This window comes from Physeter macrocephalus, chromosome 5 (genome assembly GCF_002837175.3).
Source record: "Physeter macrocephalus isolate SW-GA chromosome 5, ASM283717v5, whole genome shotgun sequence".
Classification (NCBI taxonomy): domain Eukaryota; kingdom Metazoa; phylum Chordata; class Mammalia; order Artiodactyla; family Physeteridae; genus Physeter; species Physeter macrocephalus.
Genome location: NC_041218.1, coordinates 19,248,431 through 19,254,982, shown reverse-complemented (window position 1 = coordinate 19,254,982; position 6,552 = coordinate 19,248,431). Strand labels below are relative to the sequence as shown.

Genomic DNA, 6,552 nt, shown 5'->3' with positions numbered 1-6,552 from the left:
CTAATTTTCTTGATTTGAGTCCTCTCCCTCTTTTTCTTGATGAGTCTGGCTAGTGGTTTATCAATTTTGTTTATCGTCTCAAAGAACCAGCTTTTAGTTTTATTGACCTTTGCTATTGTTTTCTTTGTTGCTATTTCATTTATTTCTGCTCTGGTCTTTATGGTTTCTTTCCTTCTGCTAACTTTGGGTTTTGTTTGTTCTTCTCTCTCTAGTTCCTTTAGGTGTACAGTTAAGTTGTTTTTTTGCGAATTTTCTTGTTTCTTGAAGTAGGATTGTATTGTTATAAATTCCCCTCTTAGAACTACTTTTGCTGCATCCCATAGGTTTTGGATCGTCGTGTTTTCATTGTCATTTGTCTCTAGGTATTTTTTTATTTCCTCTTTGATTTCTTCAGTGATCGCTTGGTTATTTAGTAACATATTGTTTAGCCTACATGTGTTTGTGTTTTGTACGTTTTTTTCCCTGTAATTCATTTCTAATCTCATAGCATTGTGGTCAGAACCGATGCTTGATATGATTTCAATTTTCTTAAATTTATTGAGCCTTGATTTGTGACCCAGGATGTGGTCTATCCTGGAAAATGTTACGTGCACACTTGAGAAGAAAGTGTAATCTGCTGTTTTTGGATGGAATGTCCTATAAATATCAATCAAATCTATCTGATCTATTGTGTCATTTAAAGCTTGTGTTTCCTTATTAATTTTCTGTTTGGATGATCTGTCCATTGGTGTAAAGGAGCTGTTAAAGTCCCCCACTATTACTGTGTCACTGTCGATTTCCTCTTTTATAGCTGTTAGCAGTTTCCTTATGTGTTTAGGTGCTTCTATGTTGGGTGCATATATATTTATAATATTTTCATTTTGGATGATCTGTCCATTGGTGTAAGTGAGGTGTTAAAGTCCCCCACTAACAGTGTGTTACTGTTGATTTTCTCTTTTATAGCTGTTAGCATTTGCCTTATGTATTGAGGTGCTTCTTTGTGGAGTGCATATATATTTATAATTGTTATATCTTCTTCTTGGAATGATCCCTTGATCATTATGTAGTGTCCTTCCTTGTCTCTTGTAACGTTCTTTATTTTAAAGTCTATTTTGTCTGATAAGAATGTTGCTACTCCAGCTTTCTTTTGATTTCCATGTGCATGGAGTATCTTTTAACATCCCCTCACTTTCAGTCTGTGTGTGTCCCCAGGTTGGAAGTAGTCTCTTGTAGACAGCATTTACATGGGTCTTGTTTTTGTATCCATTCAGTGAGCATGTGCCTTTTGGTGGGAGCATTTAATCTATTCACATTTAAGGTGATTATCGATATGTTATGTTCATATTACCATTTTCTTAATTGTTTTGGGTTTGTTTTTGTAGGTCTTTTTCTTTTCTTGTGTTTCCCACTTAGAGAAATTCCTTTAGCATTTGTTGTAGAGCTGGTTTGGTGGTGCTGAATTCTCTTAGCTTTTTCTTGTCTGTAAAGCTTTTGATTTCTCCATGGAATCTGAATGATTCATCACTTTAAGTAGATCACTTTAAGTATCTCATGCTTAAAGTGATATACTTAAGTATATCATGCCACTTTAAGTATATCATGCTTATTTTCATCACTTTAAGTATATCATGCCACTCCCTTCTGGCTTGTAGAGTTTCTGCTGAGAATCAGCTGTTAACCTTATGGGAGTTCCCTTTTTTGTTATTTGTCATTTTTCCCTTGCTGCTTTCAGTAATTTTTCTTTGTTTTTAAATTTTGCCAGTTTGATTACCATGTGTCTCAGCCTGTTTCTCCTTGGGTTTATCCTGTATGGGACTTGCTGCGCTTCCTGGACTTGGGTGGTTATTTCCTTTCCCATGTTAGGGAAGTTTTCAACTATAATCTCTTCAAATATTTTCTCTGGTCCTTTCTCTCTCTCTTCTCCTTCTGGGACCCCTATAATGCAAATGTTGTTGCGTTTAATGTTGTCCCAGAGGTCTCTTAGGCTGTCTTCATTTCTTTTCATTCTTTTTTCTTATTCTGTTCCACAGCAGTGAATTCCACCATTCTGTCTTCCAGGTCACTTATCTGTTCTTCTGCCTCATTTATTCTGCTATTGATTCCTTCTAGTGTATTTTTCATTTCAATTATTGTATTGTTCATCTCTGTTTGTTTGTTCTTTAATTCTTCTAGGTCTTTGTTCAACATTTCTTACACCTTCTCGATCTTTGCCTCCATCCTTTTTCTGAGGTCCTGGATCATCTTCGCTATCATTATTCTGAGTTCTTTTACTGGAAGGTTGCCTATCTCCACTTCATTTAATTGTTTTTCTGGGGTTTTATCTTGTTCCTTCATCTGGTACCTAGTCCTCTGTCTTTTCATCTTGTCTGTCTTTCTATGAAAGTGGTTTTTGTTCCACAGGCTGCAGGATTGTAGTTCTTCTTGCTTCTGCTGTCTGCCCTCTGGGGGATGAGGCTATCTAACAGGCTTGTGCAAGTTTCCTGATGGGACGGACTGGTGATTGCTCTTGTTTAAATTTTCTTTTATTTTATTCTTTATCCAGCATATATTTTATTGATTTTTAATTAAATGGAAAAAAAAGGCCTAAATACAGTCTCATTTCTCTGCCATTTGCTTGAATCTTTTCTTTCCCTCCTATTTATCTCATTTTCTCCCAGCATTTTGTCTTCCTTTTTAAATTGCATTCACCCAAGACCAAGACATTCAATGAAATTTTCACATGCTAAGTTGCATATCCCGATGTATAAATATTAAAAACATGGCTCGGTGGTATAACAAATATTGGAGTGGCTGAGAGATTGTGCTCTTGTCCAAGGATCTGATTTTACTATTTGTTCTTGGTGTTAGAAATAGGTTGGATGTTCTTTCTTTACTTGTATTAGTTATAAGTGGTCTAGAGATAGGCATTTACTGCCTTCAGAGTCTCTCCATTTATTTCCAATCTTAATAGTACCATACAAATCAGTGGCTTCCTAGAAGAGTGCTGGGTAATGAGAGAAACAGAAAACAATACCAGCATACCTGTTCCTCTTCCAGATTTTAAAGCCTTGAAAGTGATCTGAATAGTCATGAAAACAAAACTGTATACTTCTTCCTTAGATCTCTATTTTATAGCAATCTCTATTTGTGTAACCTTTTTCATGATGTTGACTACTAACTATATTTTATTTTTAGCACTATAATACGGTAAAGTAAAAGCCTGCAGCTATTTAGCTAAATGAGATGGTATGAGCTATAGCTCTCCAAGTGCCATCTAATCTAATGTCTCTTTATACAAGTGTGACAGACTAGTAGAATGGTTTATTTATTCCTTCAGTCAGTGTTTCTTGAGCACCATCCATGTGCATTGTACCAGTGATAAAACTGTAAAACAAGCAGACATGGGTCTTGCCTCCTGGCAGCTAACACTCTACTGTGAGATTAGATAAGTAAATGCTAACAAGACAGTTTGATGGGTGCTATGATTAGGGAAGTAAAGAGCCTCTGTGACAGGAGAAATAAAAGATAAGTGGGATGTGAGATTTGAGGCAGGGGGGGACGGGTGCCTGAGATCCAGGCAGAAAGAACAACAGGCATATTTGAGTTTTTTGGCTGCATTGGGTTTTTGTTGCTGCGCACAGGCTTTCTCTAGTTGTGGCAAGCAGGGGCTACTCTTTCGTCGCGGTGCACGGGCTTATTGCGGTGGCTTCTCTTGTTGCAGAGCATGGGCTCTAGGCACGCCGGCTTCAGTAGTTGTGGCACACAGGCTTAGTTGCTCCGTGGCATGTGGGATCTTCCCGGACCAGGGCTCAAACCCATGTCCCCTGCATTGGCAGGCGGATTCTTAACCACTGTGCCACCAGGGAAGCCTGGCACATTTGATTAACTGAACATACACTGTAGTGTGGCTAAGCTTGAAGCATGGAGGAAGATGGCAGAAGACCAGAAAAATAGACAGGGGTCTGATCATAAGGGGTCTCTAAGCAGGGGAGTGTCTTGATCACAGCTGCATTTTAGAAAGTGTCCCCTGTGGGCAGTTTGGGAGGGGGCTTGGGGAGGGAAGACTGGAGATGAGACTGGTTAGGATATAGTGACAGGTGATAATGGCATGAATTAGAAAGTGGTATGCAGTTACTGGAAAGTGGAGAGAGTAGTGGCTTCCCAGAATTTGATACTCAGACACAGTATGTGCTGGAATCTTCTCTGTTTGTGATCTCTTAAATTGTGTCCAGCCATTTATTGACATATGTTTGCATTGAGCATTGGGACCAATTTAATTTGCCTACCAAATGCCCTAGGAATACCTGGGCTTTTGTGGACACCCAGTGAAAGAGTTCCCTTACTAACAATATGGCATGCTATAAATGTGCTTGAATTTGGATGCGCTTACAGCCAAGACTCTGCCTAAATATCTGCAGTAACAAGTTCATTATTTCTTGAAGCAATCTGGTCCAGAGTTGAGATTCTAAATCTGCATGCTTCTGAATCACACTGAAAAAATTTCTACTTCCTCAGCTGCCTGCTAGCTCTTCTTAGACATTGTTTCTTCTTCCTCTTACGTTTTCCTGGATTTAGTAATATTTCATTATTTGGCCTGACCTCCCAGATTCCTTTCCCTCCTGATCATCTCCTCCTCTGCATGGACTTGGTTTGTTAGGATCCTCAATGACAGCTGGCCAGTGAATTGGCCTTTAAGAATGTCTGACTCACCCTTAGACTTTTAGCGCCAGTGTTGTATTCTGGGGTTAATCGCTAACACAGCTCTTTCGTCTGTTAAATGAAACTTAACAGGGAGTAAGGCTCCCATTACAAACCATGATTTAATTAATTTACCATGATTTAACTAGTAAATAATAAACTCATGGAAATGTAAATTACAATTGAAATTATATTTAGACAGGAGAGAGGAACGATGTCGAAGGTGATGGCCCAAGCAAATTTCGTCTAAAATCTGGCGTCATGTTTTTCTGAGTTTAATGAAACATTGCTTTCACTATGAAGTATTTCCTTTTTAAGACATTCATATTTGGGCAGCATACTACACAGCGAACATTTCTATATGTGAAAATTGGATGACAGATTCAAAAAAACCGCAGGTCATCTTAGGTCCTTCTTACTAGAAAGTTCCGTAGTGGATGCTGGTTCTGTCAGCTTTCTCCATGTCAGTGAAGCCATCTCTTTATTTACCTGTCTAGAAGCTTCAGATTACTTCTTTGCTTTGTCTTCCTTTTAGAAATTCTGAAAAAATCCCTGCTACTCAATTCCGTTTTTGGAAAATGCAAATTCAGTGCAGTGTGTATAGGCTATGCTAAGGGTGTGTGGTACAGGATGCCAAGTCAGCGAGTTATCTGTCCTGACTGTCAAGGACACCAGTAGACAGAAGGTCTCAGATCCCTGCCAAGGGGTATAAAGAAATTCCAGTGCATGCAAACAGCACAACAAACGTCATGATGTTTTGACAGCCTTCTCTTAAAATGTGCTCTTTCCTGTGTATACAATTTAAATGTAATGTTAAGACCTTTACATTTATAGTATAGCTAATTCTTGATTTTAAGGAAGGGGAACAGCAGTATGAATTAGAAAAGTTTGTCTGTCTTTGAAGTGGAGAAGATTTTGAGGTTGTGAGTTTACCCTCTTAGTGTGATACTAAAAGGACTTGACTTTGGTGTCATCCTGTGGTTGTTACTTAGTCACGTTACTTTACTGCTGTATCTCAGTTTCATCATCTGTAAAATAAAAACAGTAGCACCTACCTCATGTCTTTTTGTGAGGAGTCAATGAAATAGCATGTCAAGTGTCTAGCTACTTGCATCACCTGTTTTAAAACCATAGGATAATCTAAAAATCAGTTTGCGTTCCCAGAACTTAACATTGGGAAGTCAGCATGGTCTGAAATCAAGAGTCCTGGTCTAGATGGGAGCCCCATAGTCTAGTTCTGGGACCTATACTGGCCTGCTCTGTGTCCTCGGGCAAGTCATTTTTATAGTCATCTTAAAATGGAGCTCATCACAGCTGCCATCCACTTCACATGTTTGATTAATTCATTCATGTCACAAATATTTAGTAAATGCCTACTGTGGGCCAGGCATTGGGAATGCAGTGGCAGATAAGATCAACAAGATAAAGTCCTCTCCTCATGATTTGTATGTCCTGCTGGAGAAGATAGGAAAAAACAGATAAGAGAAGGCAATTTGGGTGATGGAGAGTAATTGGGGGCGTGGTGGGCTGGGGTAGGGATGCTATTTCAGGTAGCTGGCAGAAAAGGCCTCTCTGGTTGAGCTGAGAATGCCGTTCAGCGTTGGAATCATGGCTTCCAGTGGGAGGTTCATACACAGTACTGATAAGTGTGGCAGGAATGAGCAATGAGCTGGTCTCTGCCCTCAAGCAGCGGAGGAGATGGGGTCCTGAATAAGGGGCTGGGAGGAGTTGGTGGCAGGCACTGAGGCTCCGGGTGGATAAAGAAGAGGTGCAGAACGGGTTTCCCTGGTGGCGCAGTGGTTGAGAGTCCGCCTGCCGATGCAGGGTACACGGGTTCCTGCCCCGGTCCGGGAAGATCCCACATGCCGCGGAGCGGCTGGGCCCGTGAGCCATGGC

General features: G+C 39.9%; 1 protein-coding gene across 1 annotated transcript in view; it reads left to right on the top strand.

Annotated features, from left to right (window-relative positions):
• Nucleotides 1-6,552, top strand: part of LRGUK (leucine rich repeats and guanylate kinase domain containing) — a 92,965-nt gene that overhangs the window by 60,661 nt on the left and 25,752 nt on the right.